The sequence below is a fragment of the Prionailurus viverrinus genome, unplaced genomic scaffold (genome assembly GCF_022837055.1).
Source record: "Prionailurus viverrinus isolate Anna unplaced genomic scaffold, UM_Priviv_1.0 scaffold_39, whole genome shotgun sequence".
Lineage (NCBI taxonomy): Eukaryota > Metazoa > Chordata > Mammalia > Carnivora > Felidae > Prionailurus > Prionailurus viverrinus.
Genome location: NW_025927607.1, coordinates 4237408 through 4257971, shown reverse-complemented (window position 1 = coordinate 4257971; position 20564 = coordinate 4237408). Strand labels below are relative to the sequence as shown.

The following is a 20564-nucleotide window of genomic DNA, read 5'->3' as shown; positions in this document are numbered from 1 at the left end:
GGGGCGCGCAGCCCGTCACGCGGTGCCGCCGTCACAGCGCCCAGCGCAGCCCAGGAGCGGCAGCAGCTCCGCGCTCGGGGACCCGCGCCCATGCCGGGCCGCCGCCAGTGACGCCGGAGAGGTAAGGCGGCCGCCCGCCTGGCCTCGCCCCTGCGCCCCGCTGCCCGCACCTGCCTGCGCTGCGCCCCCCCACCCCCCCCAGCCCGAGCCGCGTCCTTGTCGCCGCCGGCACCGCGCGCGCGGCCCCTGCTCTCCCCCCGACGCTCCCCGTCCCCGAGGAGAACAATGGGGCAAATTCAGGGGTGACCGCCCTTCAGTCGCGGCCCGGCCGGACCCTCGGGAAAGGCCCCGTCGCCGCGACCCCTGCTGGGGCGGGACCGTCGCCGGGAGGGGCGGGGGTCTCCAGGGGAGGGCGCGCGCCGCCGGTGGCCTCTCGAGACGCCCCCTCCGTCGCTTCCGCCCTAGTCCTTCCCTGGAGAGGGGCCCGCGGGCTAGACCGCGGGGGAGGGCGGGCCGGGGCGAAGCGGAGAGCGCGCGGCCGGGGGCGCGGGGCAGCTGCCCGGGCCCCCGGGGTGGGGGAGGGGGTGCTGGAGCCCGGAGCCTACCAGGCGGGGCGGGGCGGGACGGGCGGGGGCTGCGGCGGGAGGCCCGCTTCGTGCGCACCTGGGGGGGGGGGGAGTGCCCTTCATCCTCCCCCCGCCGCATCCTCTTCGGGAGAGACCCCAGCTCCATTCTAGAAAGGCTTGGGAGGGGCCGTCAGCGGATGAGGCCTGTATCTACGCAGCCGGCGCCCCAGTAACAGGTGTGGCCCGGCGGCGGGCAGGGAGGGGGCTGCGGGGCCGCCCGACTCGTGTGACAGGGACCAGCGCGGACGCGAGGACCCCCGGACTCCCCGTTTAGGCTGCGGCTCCCCCTCCCTCCTCCCACCGCAAAGCAGGGGCGCAGCCCGTGTGCTCGGGAAGGGGCGGCGGAGGCATCGCAGGGCCGAGCGAGGGTCTGCGGTCCCCGGGGCGCTGGGTGGGCGGGGTGGGGGTGGGGGGACAGCGGGCCGCAGGGCCGAGTAGGGGGGAGGGGAGGGAGGGAATGCCAAGTCATGGGGCCTGCTGGGCGCGGGCACGACGTCGCCCCGGCGCGGACCCGATGCGCGCCCTCGTTTCCAGGAATAGGGACTTTTCCCGAGCGACCGGTGGCCCCCTCCCCAAGAGGCGGCCCCCTCCGAGGCGCGCCCGCTTTGCTGGGACCAGAGGCCCGTTAGGGCATCGAATTGGACCTTGCGGCTGCGGAGAGGAGGAGGTGCGGGGAGGTCCCTGCCGCGCAGGGCTGGCCGGTCCCAACCCCGGGGGAGGACTGCAAGACAGAGCGCCCGCTCCTGCGGAGCGGTCACACCCGACCCGCTCTCCCTGCCCTGCTGTCTGTCTGCCTAAAGGGGCTCTGCCGGGGGCAGCCTGGCCCGGATGCCTGGCCTCTCGGCCCCGAGAAGGCAGCTGCAGGTTTGAAGGCCAGCTCTGGGGTCCAGAGCCGGGCGGGGGGGGGGGGGGGGCTGGGACCGCACCTGCGGCGGCCATTTTGCAGGTGTGGTTGGCCACCCGCCTCGGCCGGGGCCGCGGGGTGAGGGTGGGCAGGCGCGGCGCCGGCAGCGGGGCGCAGCGTCTGCAGGGGCGGGTGAGGGATGCTGCGAGGGCCAGGGCCAGGCGCCAGGGCTGCTCTTGGCCGGGGTCGAGATCCAAGATGGGCTGATGCTTGCAGGGAGGCCGCTGGCTGGGAGACCCAGAGGGGGTGGGCGGGGGGAGTCAGCCTCTACCCGGATGCTAGGTCTGCGGAGGGCACTGGGTTCAAGATAGGGACCCGGTGAGCAGCTCTGTCCCGCCTTCTGCCGGCATCTGAAGACAGGAGGGGTGTCCTCTGTGGGGTGTGGTCCACAGGACAGAGAGACTGGGTTAGTCAGGGCTCCCCGAACCCAAGAGTCCCAGTGGGGTGGGGGCGCGACGAGGGCCTGCTGAACGTCTGCTGTGTGCCCTGTCCCCTCTCCCACACTGGAGTGTCCCACGGACTGCCCCTCCTGGGGCCTTGCCCTGGGCCAGCCACAGCCAGCCAGAGACTGGACAAAGCTAGAATTTATGCCACCCGACACAGGGGCCCGTCCACTCTGCCTCGACCCCCTTCAGTCACCACTGCAGACCCAGGGCTGACCATGTCCTTTGGAAGGAGAGCGAGATGGGGCCCTGGGACCACCGGACTGGGGACTGGGGGGGGAGGGACTACCAGCTTTGGGAACCATGCCCTTCATGCCTGAGACCCCGTACCTCTGAGAGTGGTCACTCAGCCGCTAGTGACCCCCAGGATGAGCGCACGGTCGTCCTCCTGCCCACTCCCGAGTGCTCCCTAGAGCACCGCCCCATTTAGGGTTCTTGGGCCCAAGGGAGTGGATCCCCACCCACATCCACTGCCTCCCTTTCCCCACCCAGACCCAGGAGCATCTCAGGGCCTGGTTGGGGCTGGACCACACCCTGCCCCAAACCTCTCAGCTTGGCTGGGGTGCTCAGGGGCAGAGCCAGGCAGGTGGGTCTGTTCTGTCCCATTAGCTGATGGGTCTCACCCCACAGCAGGGCCGGGGTGGCAGGCAGGGCGTAAGGGTCGGGGGTGTGGGCATGTGACTCACTGCCCCACCTGACCTAGCAGGTTTGCGGTTTAACTCCCAACAGGACCGTGATTCTGGCTTTGGGCACTTCCCCCACCCCCCACCCCGCCCCAGGTGCCTCAGGAACTCAGTGAGGGGCCATTGCACGGGGGGCACTGGAAGTGTGGAGGGCACGGTCAAGTCAACGGTCCGCTGAGGCTGAGCCTCTGACCCGTCTGGGTTTCTCTCCAGCCCTTCCTGTATGCCTCCACGGTCACGTCCCCCGCCCCGGCCAGCTCCCACCCTGGCTTTGTCATGCGAGCCCCTGGGAGCCCCTTGCTAGCTGGTGAGGCCTCACTGGGCGCCGTCCCTGGCACTGGGCAGGACTTACCTGCCGCCTGGGTGGCTGGGTATCTGAGAGGAGGGGCTGTCGCCTTCTCATAAGCCTCCTCCGCCTGGCTTTAATCTGCTAATCCTGGTCCCGCAGTCTGGCTGCCTGAGCCCTGCCCGCCCCCCCCCCCTCCTCCATGCAGACAGAAGCCCAGGGGTGCAGAGTGCCCGCACTGCCCGCCTGCTGGGTTCCAGGGCCCCCTGGGTCGGGGGTGGGGGTGCTGGCCAGGACCCTCGCCTCCTGTTCCTTCTTACTCCTCAGCCTGCTCCACACTGGTCTTGGGCTGGTTGTGCACACAACAGTCCCTTACACGCTCAGTCTCAACACACCCCCACGCACACTCACTCACATACGCTCGTGCTTCGGCCTTACTCGCACTCATACACATATTCACACACGCACGCTCACATTCACCCGTAGACACACTTACACACCCAACCTCACCCTCTCACTGTCTCTCACACACGCGGCCTCACACACTCTTCCAGTCTCACTCTCGCACACTCACCCCCCCCCCACACTCCCCTCTCACACGCGCACACGTGCACACACGCACACAGCCCTCGCTTGTCTTCGTTGCTGCCTAATCCTCTCTCTTCTCTGGAGCCTTCCACCCAGCCTCCACGGGAGGTCCCTGGACCCCCTCACATGCCACCACCTTGAAGCCAGCTGCAAGCCCCCACTGTAGGTGGTGGGTCAGGGGAGAGAAGTAGGCATTTAGTGGGTGCAGACTGCGTTGCACATCTCATGGGCCTCTCCTCATGGGGGGCTCCCTAGCCCCCAGCCACTCGGGCGGTGCTCTCCCGTTTCTCAGATCTGGAGACTAAGGCTCCTGATGGGCCTGTGGCTTGTCTGGGGGCCCTGAGAGCCCACCCAGCTCCCTGACCCCGGAGATGGCTGCTCTTAGGACTTCCTGCCCTCCTTGCCACCCTCTACGCCACCCCACCCACCGGCCTGACCCCCACCCCCCACCCCACTGCCTCACTCCCACCCCCCACCCCTCCAGCCCCCACCCCAACCCTCTACCCCCACCCCATCCACCGGCCTGACCCCCACCCCCCACCCCACTGCCTCACTCCCACCACCCCACCCCTCCACCCCCCACCCCAACCCTCTACGCCCACCCCACCCACCGGCCCCCCCCCAACCCCACTGCCTCACTCCCACCCACCCCACCCCTCCACCCCCACCCCAACCCTCCACCCCCCACTCCAACCCTCTACCCCCACCCCACCCACCGGCCTGCCCCCCCCAACCGCACTGCCTCACTCCCATCCACCCCACCCCTCCACCCCCACCCCAACTCTCTACCCCCACCCCACCCACCGGCCTGACCCCCACCCCCCACCCCACTGCCTCACTCCCACCACCACACCCCTCAACCCCCCACCCCAACCCTCTACCCCCACCCCACCCACTGGCCTACCCACCAACCCCACTGCCTCACTCCCACCCACCCCACCCCTCCACCCCCCACCCCACCCCTCTACCCCCACCACACCCACCGGCCCCACGCCCAACCCCACTGCCTCACTCCCACCCACCCCACCCCTCCACCCCCCACCCCACCCCTCTACCCCCACCACACCCACCGGCCCCCCCCAACCCCACTGCCTCACTCCCACCCCCCACCCCTCCACCCCCCACCCCAACCCTCTACCCCCACCCCACCCACTGGCCTGCCCCCCCAACCCACTGCCTCACTCCGACCCACCCCACCCTCCACCCCCCACCCCAACCCTCTACCCCCACCCACCCACCGGCCTGACCCCCACCCCCCACCCCACTGCCTCACTCCCACCACCCCACTCCTCCACCCCCCACCCCAACCCTCTACCCCCACCCCACCCACTGGCCTGCCCCCCCAACCCACTGCCTCACTCCCACCCACCCCACCCCTCCACCCCCCACCCCAACCCTCTACCCCCACCCCACCCACCGGCCCCCCCCAACCCCACTGCCTCACTCCCACCCCCCACCCCTCCACCCCCCACCCCAACCCTCTACCCCCACCCCACCCACTGGCCTCCCCCCACCCCCCACCCCACTGCCTCACTCCCACCCACCCCACCCCTCCACCCCCCAACCCAGCCCTCTACCCCCACCACACCCACCGGCCTGCCCCCCCACCCCACTGCCTCACTCCCACCCCCCCACCACTCCACCCCCCACCCCAACCCTCTACCCCCACCCCACCCACTGGCCTGCCCCCAACCCCCACCCCACTGCCTCACTCCCACCCACCCCACACCTCCACCCCCCACCCCAACCCTCTACGCCCACCCCACCCACCGGCCTGACCCCCACCCCACCGCCTCATTCCCACCCACCGCACCCACCGGCCTGCCCCCCCACACCCCATGCCTCACTCCCACCCACCCCACCCCTCCACCCACCAACCCAGCCCTCTACCCCCACCACACCCACCGGCCTGCCCCCCCACCCCACTGCCTCACTTCCACCCCCCCCTTCACCCCCCACACCAACCCTCTCCCCCACCCCACCCACCGGCCTGCCCCCCCACCCCACCGCCTCATTCCCACCCCCCACCCCTCCACCCCCCACCCCAACCCTCTACCCCCACCCCACCCACTGGCCTGCCCCCCACCCCCCACCCCACTGCCTCACTCCCACCCACCCCACCCCTCCACCCCCCAACCCAGCCCTCTACCCCCACCCCACCCACCGGCCTGCCCCCCCCACCCCACTGCCTCACTCCCACCCCCCCACCCCTCCACCCCCCACCCCAACCCTCTACCCCCACCCCACCCACTGGCCTGCCCCCCACCCCCCACCCCACTGACTCACTCCCACCCACCCCACCCCTCCACCCCCCAACCCAGCCCTCTACCCCCACCACACCCACCGGCCTGCCCCCCCCACCCCACTGCCTCACTCCCACCCCCCCCTCCACCCCCCACACCAACCCTCTACCCCCACCCCACCCACCGGCCTGCCCCCCCACCCCACCGCCTCATTCCTACCCACCGCACCCACCGGCCTGCCCCCCCACACCCCATGCCTCACTCCCACCCACCCCACCCCTCCACCCCCCAACCCAGCCCTCTACCCCCACCCCACCCACCGGCCTGCCCCCCCACCCCACCGCCTCATTCCTACCCACCGCACCCACCGGCCTGCCCCCCCACACCCCATGCCTCACTCCCACCCACCCCACCCCTCCACCCCCCAACCCAGCCCTCTACCCCCACCCCACCCACCGGCCTGCCCCCCCACCCCACTGCCTCACTTCCACCCACCCCACCCCTCCACCCACCAACCCAGCCCTCTACCCCCACCACACCCACCGGCCTGCCCCCCCACCCCACTGCCTCACTTCCACCCCCCCCTTCACCCCCCACACCAACCCTCTCCCCCACCCCACCCACCGGCCTGCCCCCCCACCCCACCGCCTCATTCCCACCCCCCACCCCTCCACCCCCCACCCCAACCCTCTACCCCCACCCCACCCACTGGCCTGCCCCCCACCCCCCACCCCACTGCCTCACTCCCACCCACCCCACCCCTCCACCCCCCAACCCAGCCCTCTACCCCCACCCCACCCACCGGCCTGCCCCCCCCACCCCACTGCCTCACTCCCACCCCCCCACCCCTCCACCCCCCACCCCAACCCTCTACCCCCACCCCACCCACTGGCCTGCCCCCCCACACCCCATGCCTCACTCCCACCCACCCCACCCCTCCACCCACCAACCCAGCCCTCTACCCCCACCACACCCACCGGCCTGCCCCCCCACACCCCATGCCTCACTCCCACCCACCCCACCCCTCCACCCACCAACCCAGCCCTCTACCCCCACCACACCCACCGGCCTGCCCCCCCACCCCACTGCCTCACTTCCACCCCCCCCTTCACCCCCCACACCAACCCTCTCCCCCACCCCACCCACCGGCCTGCCCCCCCACCCCACCGCCTCATTCCCACCCCCCACCCCTCCACCCCCCACCCCAACCCTCTACCCCCACCCCACCCACTGGCCTGCCCCCCACCCCCCACCCCACTGCCTCACTCCCACCCACCCCACCCCTCCACCCCCCAACCCAGCCCTCTACCCCCACCCCACCCACCGGCCTGCCCCCCCCACCCCACTGCCTCACTCCCACCCCCCCACCCCTCCACCCCCCACCCCAACCCTCTACCCCCACCCCACCCACTGGCCTGCCCCCCACCCCCCACCCCACTGACTCACTCCCACCCACCCCACCCCTCCACCCCCCAACCCAGCCCTCTACCCCCACCACACCCACCGGCCTGCCCCCCCCACCCCACTGCCTCACTCCCACCCCCCCCTCCACCCCCCACACCAACCCTCTACCCCCACCCCACCCACCGGCCTGCCCCCCCACCCCACCGCCTCATTCCTACCCACCGCACCCACCGGCCTGCCCCCCCACACCCCATGCCTCACTCCCACCCACCCCACCCCTCCACCCCCCAACCCAGCCCTCTACCCCCACCCCACCCACCGGCCTGCCCCCCCCACCCCACTGCCTCACTCCACCCCCCCACCACTCCACCCCCCACCCCAACCCTCTACCCCCACCCCACCCACCGGCCTGCCCCCCCCACCCCACTGCCTCACTCCACCCCCCCACCACTCCACCCCCCAACCCAGCCCTCTACCCCCACCCCACCGACCGGCCTGCCCCCCCCACCCCACTGCCTCACTCCCACCCCCCCACCCCTCCACCCCCCACCCCAACCCTCTACCCCCACCCCACCCACTGGCCTGCCCCCCACCCCCCACCCCACTGACTCACTCCCACCCACCCCACCCCTCCACCCCCCAACCCAGCCCTCTACCCCCACCACACCCACCGGCCTGCCCCCCCCACCCCACTGCCTCACTCCCACCCACCCCACCCCTCCACCCCCCAACCCAGCCCTCTACCCCCACCCCACCCACCGGCCTGCCCCCCCACCCCACCGCCTCATTCCTACCCACCGCACCCACCGGCCTGCCCCCCCACACCCCATGCCTCACTCCCACCCACCCCACCCCTCCACCCCCCAACCCAGCCCTCTACCCCCACCCCACCCACCGGCCTGCCCCCCCCACCCCACTGCCTCACTCCACCCCCCCACCACTCCACCCCCCACCCCAACCCTCTACCCCCACCCCACCCACCGGCCCCCCCCAACCCCACTGCCTCACTCCCACCCCCCACCCTTCTACCCCCCACCCCAACCCTCTACCCCCACCCCACCCACTGGCCTGCCCCCCCAACCCACTGCCTCACTCCGACCCACCCCAACCCTCCACCCCCCACCCCAACCCTCTACCCCCACCCCACCCACCGGCCTGCCCCCCCACCCCACCGCCTCATTCCCAGCCACCCCACCCACCGGCCTGCCCCCCCACACCCCACTGCCTCACTCCCACCCACCCCACCCCTCCACCCCCCAACCCAGCCCTCTATCCCCACCACACCCACCGGCCTGCCCCCCCACCCCACTGCCTCACTCCCACCCCCCCACCCCTCCACCTCTCCACCCCCCACCCCAACCTTCTACCCCCACCCCACCTACCAGCCTGCCCCCCACCCCTCACCCCACTGCCTCACTCCCACCCACCTCACCCCTCCACCCCCAACCTAACCCTCTACCCCTGCCCCACCCACTGGCCCGCCTCCCACCCCCCACTCCACTGCCTCAGTCCACCCACCCCCACCTTTCCCCTCCATACATACCCCAACCCCAAAACCCCAACCCAATCCTCTACCCCCACCATCCCACCCACCACCCCTACCTGTCCCCTCACATCCCCACCACACTCTTCTGTCCCAGTGCCCCACCCACCCCACCTCACAAACAGTAGGCGTCCAGTAAATGCTATTTTCTTGTTGAGCTGGTTGTTTTAGCGCAAGTGGTCCATTTCCTGTGTGCCCAGAGAAGGCAGCCACCGCCCTGTTCAGGTGCAGATTTTCTGTGTGCCTTCACAGGTCCCATTTAGGGCCCCGTGTTTCCTGAGGAAAGAGCCCCCCTGCTCTGGGTGTCCTGTGAGGCTCCCGAAATGCAGCTCTGGGGAGGGGGTGGGGATGGCCCCCACTGCACCTGCAGACCCCTCTCCTGCCTTCAGAGTGAGGCTGCTGGTGCCCAGGAGTGCCCTAGGGGGGTGTCGGGAGTCCTCTCCCCCCTCTCAGGTCTAGCCCAGCCAGTAGTGCTCAGGGGGGCATCAGTGTTCTTCCCCAGCTGTCGTCAGCTCCACCAGGATGGTGAGGGGCAGGGCTGGGCCATCAGTGCCCACGGGCTGTGGGTCCATGAAGACCAGGCATCTGATGGGCCCCTGTGGGGCTGGGCATGGGGGTTGTCATCTGCTTTGTGTCATCTGATCCTCACTGTCCGCCTGCTCCTGATGCTTGGGCCGCAGCACGGACACAGGCCCTGGTGCCTGAAAGGTGTCGGGATAAGCAGTGATGTGGCGGCCAGGCCCAGAGTGGAGGAGGAAACTTAGGGCCTCCCTCTCCTCTGCATGAGGTCTATGCTTGGGCAGGTCATTCTTCACTAGCGTCTTATTCCCCAGCCCTCAATCATACTCTGTCCTGCCAGGTCCCCTCTTTCCTGGCTCCCACACCCCCTGGAGCCCCCTCCCTGCTGTCTCCCTCCTGTCTGTAACCTGCCACGTGCCAGCCTGCCTGTTGCTCACCACATCCCCTGGGTCAGTGGCTCTGTTTCTCGGACCCCAGAGCTACTCTGGTTTTGGCTTCCTGTCCTGTGTGACTTCCTGAAAATGGTGATGAGTTTTTGGCCATGTGTCTGCGTCTCTGCTCTGTCCTCACGCTGGGTACATGGTTTGTCTGGTGGCACTTGTTTCCCCTAAACATTCCGCTCAGAGCACTCGACATTGGCTTCATGGCCTGCTGCATCCAGTTCCTTACGAGCAAAGATCCACCCCTTTTCTTTTCCTGTTTTATTCCTCCACTTTATGCATTGTCTTCTCGTCTTGTTTTCTTTTCTTTCATATATCGTGTCTCCTTTTTTAGGTCTTATTTTCTGGGCAGTTTTGGACTTCATTTGCAAGTTCTTGAAATTGTGTATTTCAGCACCTACCTTTTCCATCTCTAAGAGCTCCTTCTTTCTTGTTACTAACTGTTCTTGTTTCACAGCATCCTGTTCTTGTTTTGGAAATGTACTATTTTCTTGAAACGTTCTGAGTATATTCATTGAGGGTTTTTTTTTTTTTTCATTTGCTTGTTTTTGCTTCCATTCTGTGCTTTATCTCTTGTTTTCTGCTGGTTTATTCTGGTCTTTACCTTTGAAACTTTTTACTCTTCTCTTGTACATGGAAGTCCTCGTGGGCCTGTTTGTGTTGGGGAGCCGACTGGGTAGTAGAGCGTGCTGCCACTGGTTTCCCCAGGTCTGAGTGGGATTCCGACTGGCACTCGGTGTGGGCTGTGGAGGCTCCACTGGCAGCCTTTGCTTTTGGTCTGAAGGGCTAGGAGCTGGATCCAAGCTGTCCTGCTCCCTCATACTGGAGTGTGGGGCGCTGGCATCCACACTGAAGCATTCACTCTCACCGGGCATTTCCTTCCATGTCTGTGAGAAGAAACGTCAGCTGTGTGCCTGAGAGTGTTGGCAGCCACTGCCCTCTGTGAGGGTGGGTGGCAGGGAAGGGGGTGAAAGTTTTACTGATGTGGCTGTTCTACAGGCAGACTTACACTGAGGACCCTTTCTCCAGCCTCACTTCCTGCCCCTGCTCTCCACTGGCTGCTTTGAGCCCACGGGCCCAGAACCCCCGAGGCCCCTGCTGTGTGCCAGTCCCTTCCGGGCCGTGTCTGGCTCCGCCCCCTCCCACAAAGGTATGAGGGCCTGAGGTCATGGGTGATGCCTCTCCCCTGCCCTTCACCACTGGGGTGACTCACTGGCGTGCTCTGGGGCCTCCAGAGTGACCCCTGGCCATGCCTGGCGCTCGTGCAGCCCGGGGGTCCTCCTCACCCTTCTGAGGGGTCTAGGGGCCCGGCCGGCATGCACTGCAATGTGTATCTGTTGTAATACTAAGAAAAGCTAGTTTTGTCTTTTCTTAAACTCTTCAGGAAATATCAGTGTTTCAGGAGGAGGTGCTGCGTTGCTGTGGTGCTCTAGGGTGTGCCGCTGGGCTGGGGGTGGGCAGACTGATGCCTGAGGGGACAGCGGCCAGGGAGGCCTTGGCGCCCAGTGCGGATGTGTGCAGGAGCCGGCCCCAGGCCTCGGGCAGCCTTTGCTTGTCCGTTTCTCCACAGAGGTTTGGCCTCTGCTTGCGCATGCTGCCCACACCCCTGCTCCGTTCCTTTGTCCTGTTCCTTGGAGAAATACTCCAAGGGCCCTGAGAAACAGATGTGAGCTCCTCGAGGGGCTGGTCCCATCCTCTGTGTCCGCAGTGACCTGTCCGCGGGTGGGTCCTCCGCGTGTTTTCACCAAGTGAACGGATTTCAACTCCCCTCCTAACCCGGGGGCCTTGGCCCATGGCTCCGGGTCTCCCTCCCCCGTGGTCCTGACCATCGTCACTTCCTCGTCCACATGCGTGCCTGCTGTCGCCTGGCCCCTCTCGTCCTTCTCCTGCTGACTGTCTTCTCTGCCCCACTTCTCACGGATGCAGCCCAGGTCTTGTCGCCCTCAGACCCTGATGGCAGCCCTCTTCGGGCCACGGGGCAGACCCTCGTGGCTCAGGGGCCCTCTGGAACAGTTCCTCGGGCTCCTCTTGGGTTCTGGCATGCTCCTTGCACCTGCGTGGTTCTCCCGGCTCTGAGCCCGGGCTGGCCTGCTCATCACCCCTGCACACGCCCTCCCGGCCGCCCTCTGCAGCACCTGCAGCCACGTGACCCTCCACCCCTAAAGGGACCATGGCGCGCTTTCTGCCTTCCCTTGTCCTCTCAGACGCCTCACCAGGCGCTGGGAGGGGAGCTTGGCCTTCTTCCTGCTCTCCAGCTTGTGGCGTGTCTGCGGCAGTGACCCCCCAGTCCCACACCTTCACCCTCCCTCCCCCCTCCCCCGCCGGCAGCCCCGCCCCCTGCCGTAGGTGTCACGGGCTGGCTCCTCCCCCTGCCTCATCACCCTGATTTCCTGCTCCCTTTCGTGGCCAGACTTCTCGAAAGAAGTTAAACACTGTTGGGGCGCCTGGGTGGCGCAGTCAGTTAAGCGGCCGACTTCAGCCAGGTCACGATCTCGCGGTCCGTGAGTTCGAGCCCCGCGTCGGGCTCTGGGCTGATGGCTCAGAGCCTGGAGCCTGTTTCTGATTCTGTGTCTCCCTCTCTCTCTGCCCCTCCCCCGTTCATGCTCTGTCTCTCTCTGTCCCAAAAATAAATAAACGTTGAAAAAAAAATTAAAAAAAAAAAAGAAGTTAAACACTGTTGTTATGTGATGGGGCTCACGAAAAAGAATATAGAGCGTGTCCACAAACAGCCACGTGTCCACCCTCAACTTCAGAGGTAAAGCTTTTCCAGCACGCTCCCCGGTTCCCCGGCACTGAGGGCGACCGCCCCCCAACCCTCGCCAGGGCTCTGGGGCCGGCCGCCACATCAAAGGGCGCCACCCGGAGGGCCACATCAAAGCCTCGGCGGCACCCATGGTCAGACTCCTGGCATGACCTGAAGGCTCATCATCACCCAGACTGCCCTCCGCGTGCTCAGAGCGGCGTCATGGACCCCGAGGCTCCCCCGTGGGTGTGCAGCCCTGCATGGGCCGAATCCCCTCAGGCGTCCGTCCGTGTCCCGCCGGGCTGTCTGAGTGACGTTTGCTGTTTATGACATTCCCAGGGACTGTGTCTCTGCTTCATTCGGTCCCATCTGGACAGCCGCGGTGTGACCTGTCCTGTCTCCGGTCGGTGGACAGCCAGTCTCTCCATCCCCTCCCTCTTCCCTCCTCTTTCTCCTTTCTGCTGCAGACACTGCAGTGTTGGGGTACCCGTCTGGTCACAGAGCGGCCGGTCCCATAGTCTGCGACTGTACTGGATGTGTCTCCCCGTGTTGTTTCTAAGGACCGTGCTGTTCCCTTTGACCTGTCCTTACAACAGCTCGTGTTGCCACATGCTTTAACGCTGGGACCGAGGGGTGTGGTTTGGAGCCCACGCTCTTGATTACCGTGGTGGTTGAGTGTCGTGTCCTGTAAGTGACCTGTTCAGATCTCGTTGCTATTTTCTCGACCTTTTTGTTTGTTTATTTGGTTTTTGTGTGTTGTCTGTATGTTCTGCACACGAGTCCGCGTGATTAGATGTGCTAAAGACATCTCCGGGCGCCTGAGCGTCTCTGCACCCACGATGGTATCTCGATGTCTGGGCTTTTCCTTCTGGAGTCTTCTGTGGGTTGAAGCCTCAAAGGAGAACGTGGCGATAGCACCCGTCTTCGTTTTCTCCCCAAACTGTTGTTCACGTTCGGGTCTTGAGTCTGGGTGGAATTGGATTTGGTATAAAAAAGGAATCTAATTCTGTGTTTCTCCATATGGCCAGCCAGTTGTCTTCATCCCCCCGGGCCGCTGCAACAGAACACGGCAGGCTGGGCGGCTCATAGACCCCAGTGATTTCTCACACTTCTGAGGCTGGACGTCCAAGGTCAGGGTGCCGGCAGGGCCAGGTTCTGGCGAGCGCCCGCTCTGGGTTGCAGTTGGCCAACCCCATCGTAGAGCGGAAGCAGGCTCTCTTGGGACTTTGATAAGGGCGCTAATCCCATACGTGCGGCCCACCCTCACCAACTCATCTGACCCTAACCGCCTCCCACTGCCTCCCCCATACCACCCCGTGGGGTAGGGTTTGGGTTAGGAATGTGGGGACACGGCCGTTCAGTCCACAGCCAGTTTTGTCAGCCATGCAGCTTCCGGATCCCTCCCTTCCCCGCTGACCTGCACAGCCCCCTTGGTCCGCTCTCCGAAGGGCTGGGTCTGTGCACGTGTGTTTCTGGGTCTCTTCTGTTACCCTGGTGGTGACTCACCTGGTCCCAGCCACGCCATCTTAACCACCATAGCTTTGTATTAAATCTTCATACCAGGAGGGCGTGTCCTCATCTACCCTCTTGTGTTTCTTCAGACGGTTTTCGGTATTCACAGCGCCTCACTCTTCCGTAGAAATTTTTGGAAAGAGTCTGTCAACTTTCCAGAAAAAAATGTATTTGAGGTTTCGTTTGAAATTACAGTGAATTTTTGATTCACTCGGGTGAAAATAAACGTTTTTTAAAAGATACTGAAAATTTTCCACAAACAAGTTATAGGTCTTCATTTATTTAGATTTTCTATAAAATTTTTGTGAAGGTTAAAAACGTCCTCATAAAAGTTATGCACATCTTTTGTGATATTTATTACTATCAAGGTTCTATATGCTTTGGGTCAATTTTTATTTTTAATTTTTTAACGTTTATTTATTTTGAGAGAGAGAGAGAGAAAGTGAGCAAGCAGGGGAGGGGCAGAGAGAGGGGCAGACAGGGAATTGGGTTATTCTTCAAAGGTACCTTAAAAATATATTTTAGCCACTAGGGTGGCTCAGCCGGTTAAGCATCCAACTCTTGATTTCAGCTCAGGTCATGATCTCATGCTCATGAGATCAAGCCCCACGTGGGGCCCTGCGCTAAGCATGGAGCCTACTTGGGATTCTCTCTCTCTCTCAAAAAAGAGATACACACACACACACACACACACACACACACACACACACACCTCTTTAACTCTTTGCCTCTAGTATATTCCAGTGTGGTTGGTTTCTAGCAATTTTACCGTACCTTCCCCAATTCAAATAATTTGTCTGTGGATCCTCTTGATTTCTGTGTGGATAAGCAAATGGTCTGTAAATGATGGCAATTTGGGTTTCTTCTTTCCAATCTGTATTTTGTCATTGTTATTTCTTTTTCATGTCTTATCGCTCTGGCCAGAACCACCACTTCCATGTGAAATAGAAGGTGATGGGCGTCCCAAACTTGTTTTTGAATGTAAAGGAAATGTTCCTAATATTTTAGCATTAAGTATGATGTTTGGGTAGGGTTTTAGCAGATACGTATCATGAGATTAAAGATTTCTTTTATTCTCGTATTGCCAAGAGTTTTATCATAAACAGATTTTGAAAACTATTGAATGCTTTTTCAGTATCATTTGGCTTTTTCTCCTTTAATCTGCTATGTGGTGAATTCTATTAATAGATGTACTTATGTTAAACCATATATATGTTATCGTACCGGTATTCTTGGAGTAAACCTACCGCGTTATCCGTTTTATTTGCTGCTTGGCCCTCTTGCTAATGTTTCAGACTTTTGTATCTATGTTCATCAGTGAGGTCAGTCTATGGTCTTCTTTTCTCAAATTTCTTTTGTCTAATTTGATGCTAAGGTCATATTGGCCTCAGTGAGTGAGTTGGGAGTGAGTATAATCTCCCTTCCTCTGTCTGCCTCTCATTTTTCTGTTCTCTTGAAGAGTTTGATTACGATTGGAATTACCTAGGTTTTTGAATGTGTGTTGGGGTTCACTTGCAAAAAGTGTCTGTGTCTGCTGGGTTTTTTTGGTAGGTAGATTTTTAAACTATTGAATCAACTTCTTTAATAGTTATAGGAAAATTCAGGTTCCCACTGAGTAGTTTTTCTCCTGGTTACAGATCATCGTTCCCTGCTTCTTGGCATGCATAATAATTTTTTTTATCAGATTCTAGACATTTCTACATCGTGGAGTGTCTGAATTATGCCTTCTTCTTAGAAAGCATGTTGGGCTTTAGTTTGGCAGGCAGCAAATTACTTGAGATAATTTGATCCTTGAGACCTGGTTTTAAGCTTTCCTAGAGTTACTCTAGAGTAGATGTCGTTCCAGGGACAGTGAAGCCTGCTGCTGAAGTATGATTTCTTTGGGGTCTCTACTGAATGTCTGGGAGGGAGGGATCGAGAGGACTCTCTTCTGGCTGGTTGATGCACAGATACCTTCTTTTATGTGAGCTTTGGGAACCTGTGTCTTCTTTGCCTGGACTACATGGGGACAGACTAGTTCTCTACAAAGACTCAAGGGAACCTCTGCTACCCAGCAGCTATTTCCTTTCCAGAACTCTGCTCCACGACGTCCAGCCGCTTCAAACTACCCAAACTCTGGCCTCCATCTCCTCAAGTCATGAAAGCTGCTTGGGTCCTACCTCCCAAAGCCTGAAATCTGGAAATTGCCTCTGGGCAGATTTGGAGTGATTATAGGTTTCCTCTTGTCTGTTTCCCTTCTCTCCGTGATCACAGCCGTGCACTGCCTGCTGTACAATGTCTGAAAACAGTTAATTTCATACATTTTGTTCAGTTTTTGGGTTGTTATTTACAGTGAGAGTTTAAAGGTACCCTTGTAGCTTCCATCGTGGCTGGATGTGGAAGTGCCGGAAGTTTCTTCTTTTGTGTATTAGCCATCCCGAAGTTTATTTTTCAATTTTCTTTTTTTAAGTTATTTTCACTTTATTTTCTTTTCTTTAGAGAGAGCGTGAGCATGCAGATGTGTGTGCAAGCAGGGGAGGGGCAGAAGAGGAGGGAGAGAGAATCTCAAGCGGTCTCCACACCTAGCACAGAGCCAGACGTGGGATGTTATCTCACGACCTGAGACAAAATCAGGAGTTGGTCGATGAACAGACTGAGCCCCCTGAGTGCCCCTCTTTTGAAGTTTTCTAAACACAGGTCTTTAATGATCTTTTATTGATTTTTAATTGTGTTCAAATTACACGATCCATTTGACACAGAGTCTTTGACATTTATTAGGAGTTGTTTTGTGACCTACTACGTGGTGAAATGTTGTAAATGTTCCATGGGTGTCAGAAAAGGGACCGTTTCTCTCATTTTCCAGAGGAAGACAGCACCTGTGTTCATCAGTTCGTGATTATCACGTTCAGGTTTTCTACATCTTTGCTAATTATGTCTGCTCGATCCGTCGGTGAGTGAGGGATTCGTGAAAATTCCCGTCACGATAAGTTAATGAATTCTTTCGTGGAGCATGACTCTTAACCTTGGTTTTATGTTTTCATCGTGTTGTCTCTCTGGGACCGTTCTGAGTAATTTTTTCTGATATGTTTTCCAGTTCATTAATTCTCTGCTCAGCTTCATTCAATTTGCTGATTAATATGTCTGCTAAGTTTTGAAATTTGAATGGTTACATTTTCATTTCTAAAAGTTCTGCACGGTTTTGGCCCCATATTTTACACCATCATTTCCCATTCCTGTTTATTTCTCTAAGCATTTTAGGCACACGTATTTTATAATCTGTGGCTGACAGTTCCAGTATCTGTAATCTTCGATAGTCCAGGATGAAGATCTAATTCTGGTTCTTTTTTTGTTTCCTTTTCTACCCCCCAGCCCACCCCCACCCCCCACCAGAACTCTTGCTCATGGTGAATTGCTTCTCTGGCGTTTGGGTAATATTTAATTGTGAGCATCCATTTGACTGATCTTCATCTGTGGGAATCCTGGTGACCCGAGAAGAGGAAGCTGTTTCTTTTATTTATCATCATTATTTTTTAGTCTTTATTTATGAGAGAGAGAGAGAGAGAGAGAGAGAGGGAGAGAGAGATTGCGTGTGAGTGTCGGGGAGGGGCAGAGAGAGAGGATCTGAAGCAGACTTTCGAACTGTCAGCACAGAGCCCAATGCAGGACTTCAACCCACCGACTGTGAGATCATGACCTGAGCCGAAGACACTTAACCAGCTGAGCACCCCCCGCCCCAGGCGCCCCGAGGGCTAAGCTGTTTCTCAGGAGATTTGTTCTTGTGGTTGTGATGTGCTGTAGCGGCTGAGCCCCGCTCTGAGGTCACTTCTCAAACTTGGGTTTCACTGATCATGCAGGGGTCGCAGATCTGAGACCCAAACCTGCACGAGGACAGTTCTGTGACCTCGGAGTCTCGGAAACACTGGCTTTTCCACCCCAGGGAGCTGAGAGGTGTCACAGTAATTCCCCTGGGTCCCTTTGATGACAGGTGGCTTTTCCCCAGCCTTCCGTGTCACACGATTTGGTTCCACTTCCAACTTTGTGTGTGTTTGAGGCCACGCCCTCCAGTCTCCATTCAGCAGGCAAAACCCAGAAAAAATTCACCTGTTTTCCTTGTTGATTGAGAAATACGACTTTTATTTATTCATCTATCTATCTATCTATCTATCATTTATCTATTTATAATTTTCTATTCTATTCTAGAGAGAGAGTGAGAGCAGGGGAGAGTCGGTTGTTCAGCCGACTGAGCCATTCGGGCGCCCCTAGAAATACTAACTTTGATGAGCCAACTGTTTTTGTCTTCGCACATGCCGGTGTTTGTCAACCAAAAGGACGTCTGTTTATTTATCTACTTATTTGCCTGGGCCATTTGGTAATTAAAACAAATTCTGTAAGTGTGACCACAGCCTAGAAGGGTCAGATACAGCCGCCAAACCTGTTTATGGAATCAGCAGGTGTCCGTCTCTGTCCTGTCCCCATCAGCTCTCTCTCTCTCTCTCTCTCTCTCTCTCTCTCTCTCTCGGCTGTTGTGTCGTGCTCAGTCGCTCCATCGTTCCGCGGTGCTAAATAATGTGCTTATTCTGCTGAATGGTGTTTGCCTGGTTTGGAAGTTGCATAAGTGGAATTATAAAGTGTGTACCTTTTGTGTTTGAGTCCTCTTTTCTCGGTGTTATGTTTGTGAGATTCGTCCATTTATCTTCTCTCCCTCTTGAAATGCCACCAAAATAAGGGCAAAGGTAAACTCAAGAAAGACCTAAACTCTTCGGGCGGGAAGAAAGACCAGAGAAGGCACAGTAACCGCGTTTTGGAAAATGAAAAGCCGAACCCTCGTGGTGACTGACGGCAGACTCAGGAAAGCTGGACCCCAAGGAGGCCGAGGGGAAACCGGGAAGCGACCCGTGGTGTCCCCACAAGGCTCAGGACCTGGGCACCCAGCTGCCTGTGGCAGTGAGGGCGACATTCAAGGGGACCTGCCCGAAGTCTGCTTAAGGGGCAGCTGGATTCCCAAGGCTTCTCCACTGCTCCTTCTCTGTCTCTTTCCACCTTTCTAACCCTTCGGCCGTGACTTAGTCAGTGCTCACCAGTGACTGATTCAGTGACCGAGTCCAGCCCCCTCCCTAGTAGAGTTTTTCTTGAATCTCCAGCCCCCTGCCCTATCAGAGGCTCCGTGGCCGGTCCACAGACCTGGGCCTTTCTCCAGGAAAACTCTCCTGAAGGTCCCCCCCTGGCAAACCTGCAGCTCCCTGAGGGACGCCGGGGTCTGAACCTGCTTGGGAACAGCGAAGCGCCCCCCCACCCCCGGGACGGTGTGAACCCCCCCACCCCAGGCTTGTGGTTCAGCCGCATCCCACAGTTTTCATATGCTGTATCCTCACTGTTGTTCGGTTCAAAATAGTTTCTCATATCTGATGAGTTTTGTTTGTTTGTTTGTCCCATGGGTTAGTTAGAATTGTACTGCTTCACGTCCAAGCAGTTGGGGGATGTTGTAAGTTGTTTTGTTTTGTTCCGTTTTATGCACCTTGTGAGTATAATTTTATTTATTTATTTATTTATTTATTTATTTATTTATTTATTTTCTTAATGTTTATTTATATTTGAGAGAGAGAGAGACAGAGAGGGCACAAGCCGGGGAGGGGCAGAGAGAGAGGGAGACACAGAATCCAAAGCAGGCTCCAGGCTCCGGGCTGTCGGCACAGAGCCCGACGCGGGGCTCGAACTCACGGACCGTGAGATCATGACCTGAGCCGAAGTCGGACGCTTAACCGTCCACCCAGTTACGCTTAACAGGATGCTTAACTGAGCCACCCAGGGGCCCCTTGATTTTAATTTTAAACTGAAATCTGTTAGAGTTTGATTTATGGCTAGCATATAGCTAATTTTAGTACGTGTTGCATGCACTTTAAAAGAATGTGTGCGATATATATTTTTCCTTCTCAGTAGCTGATGGAACACGCAAACCAAAACATTTTTTTGTTTTATTTTCAACCTCTCTGTGTCTTTTTATTTAAGGTGTCTCTTGGCAACAACATAGAGTCTTTAAAGGTCTGTTTCGACAATTACATTTTACTGGGAGTGTTTACTTCATACAAATCTCGTCTATACTAATGGGGCTTTTGTCTGCAGTCTTAAGTCTTCATTTTCCATTTGCCTAACTTTTGTTGCTGTTGTTCTGTGTTTCCTCCTTAGTTGCCTTCTATTGGATTAACAAAAGGATTTACATTTTTTCCTGTTTTTTTCTTGCTGCTAAATTGTTTCTTTTTCTGCTCTTTTGATGACTACCTTAGCAGTTGAAACACGTATACTCGAGAATCTAATATAAATTGCTGCTTTTCCGCTTACCTGATAATGCTGACGCCTGAGCCCTGTCTCGTGGCTTCCGTCATTGCTGCGGAGAAGTCACTTGTCAGGCTTGTTTTCGTCCCTTTAAAGGTTATATGTCTCTTTTTTTTTGCCTGGCTGTTTTTAGGATTCTTCATTTTTGGTACTCAGCAGTTTTATTATGATGCACCTTCATGTAGATTTCTTTGTGTTTATCCTGCTTTGCCTTTGCAAGGCTGCTTGAATCTGTGGGTTGATCTGTTTCAGCAATTGTGTGTATGTATGCACATACATATGTATTTAAACTGTTTATTTATTTATTTATTTTGAGAGTGT

The 20564-nt window shown here is 59.1% G+C and overlaps 1 protein-coding gene across 4 annotated transcripts in view; it reads left to right on the top strand.

Moving 5' to 3' along the window:
* The window catches only part of KIF1A (kinesin family member 1A), a 101702-nt gene continuing 81138 nt past the window's right edge, over nt 1–20564 (top strand). For all 4 annotated transcript variants that reach the window (XM_047846560.1, XM_047846559.1, XM_047846564.1 and 1 more), the window contains exon 1: nt 1–121. The gene's annotated coding sequence lies outside the window, so the exon portion shown is untranslated. The remainder of the gene's footprint in view (nt 122–20564) is intronic.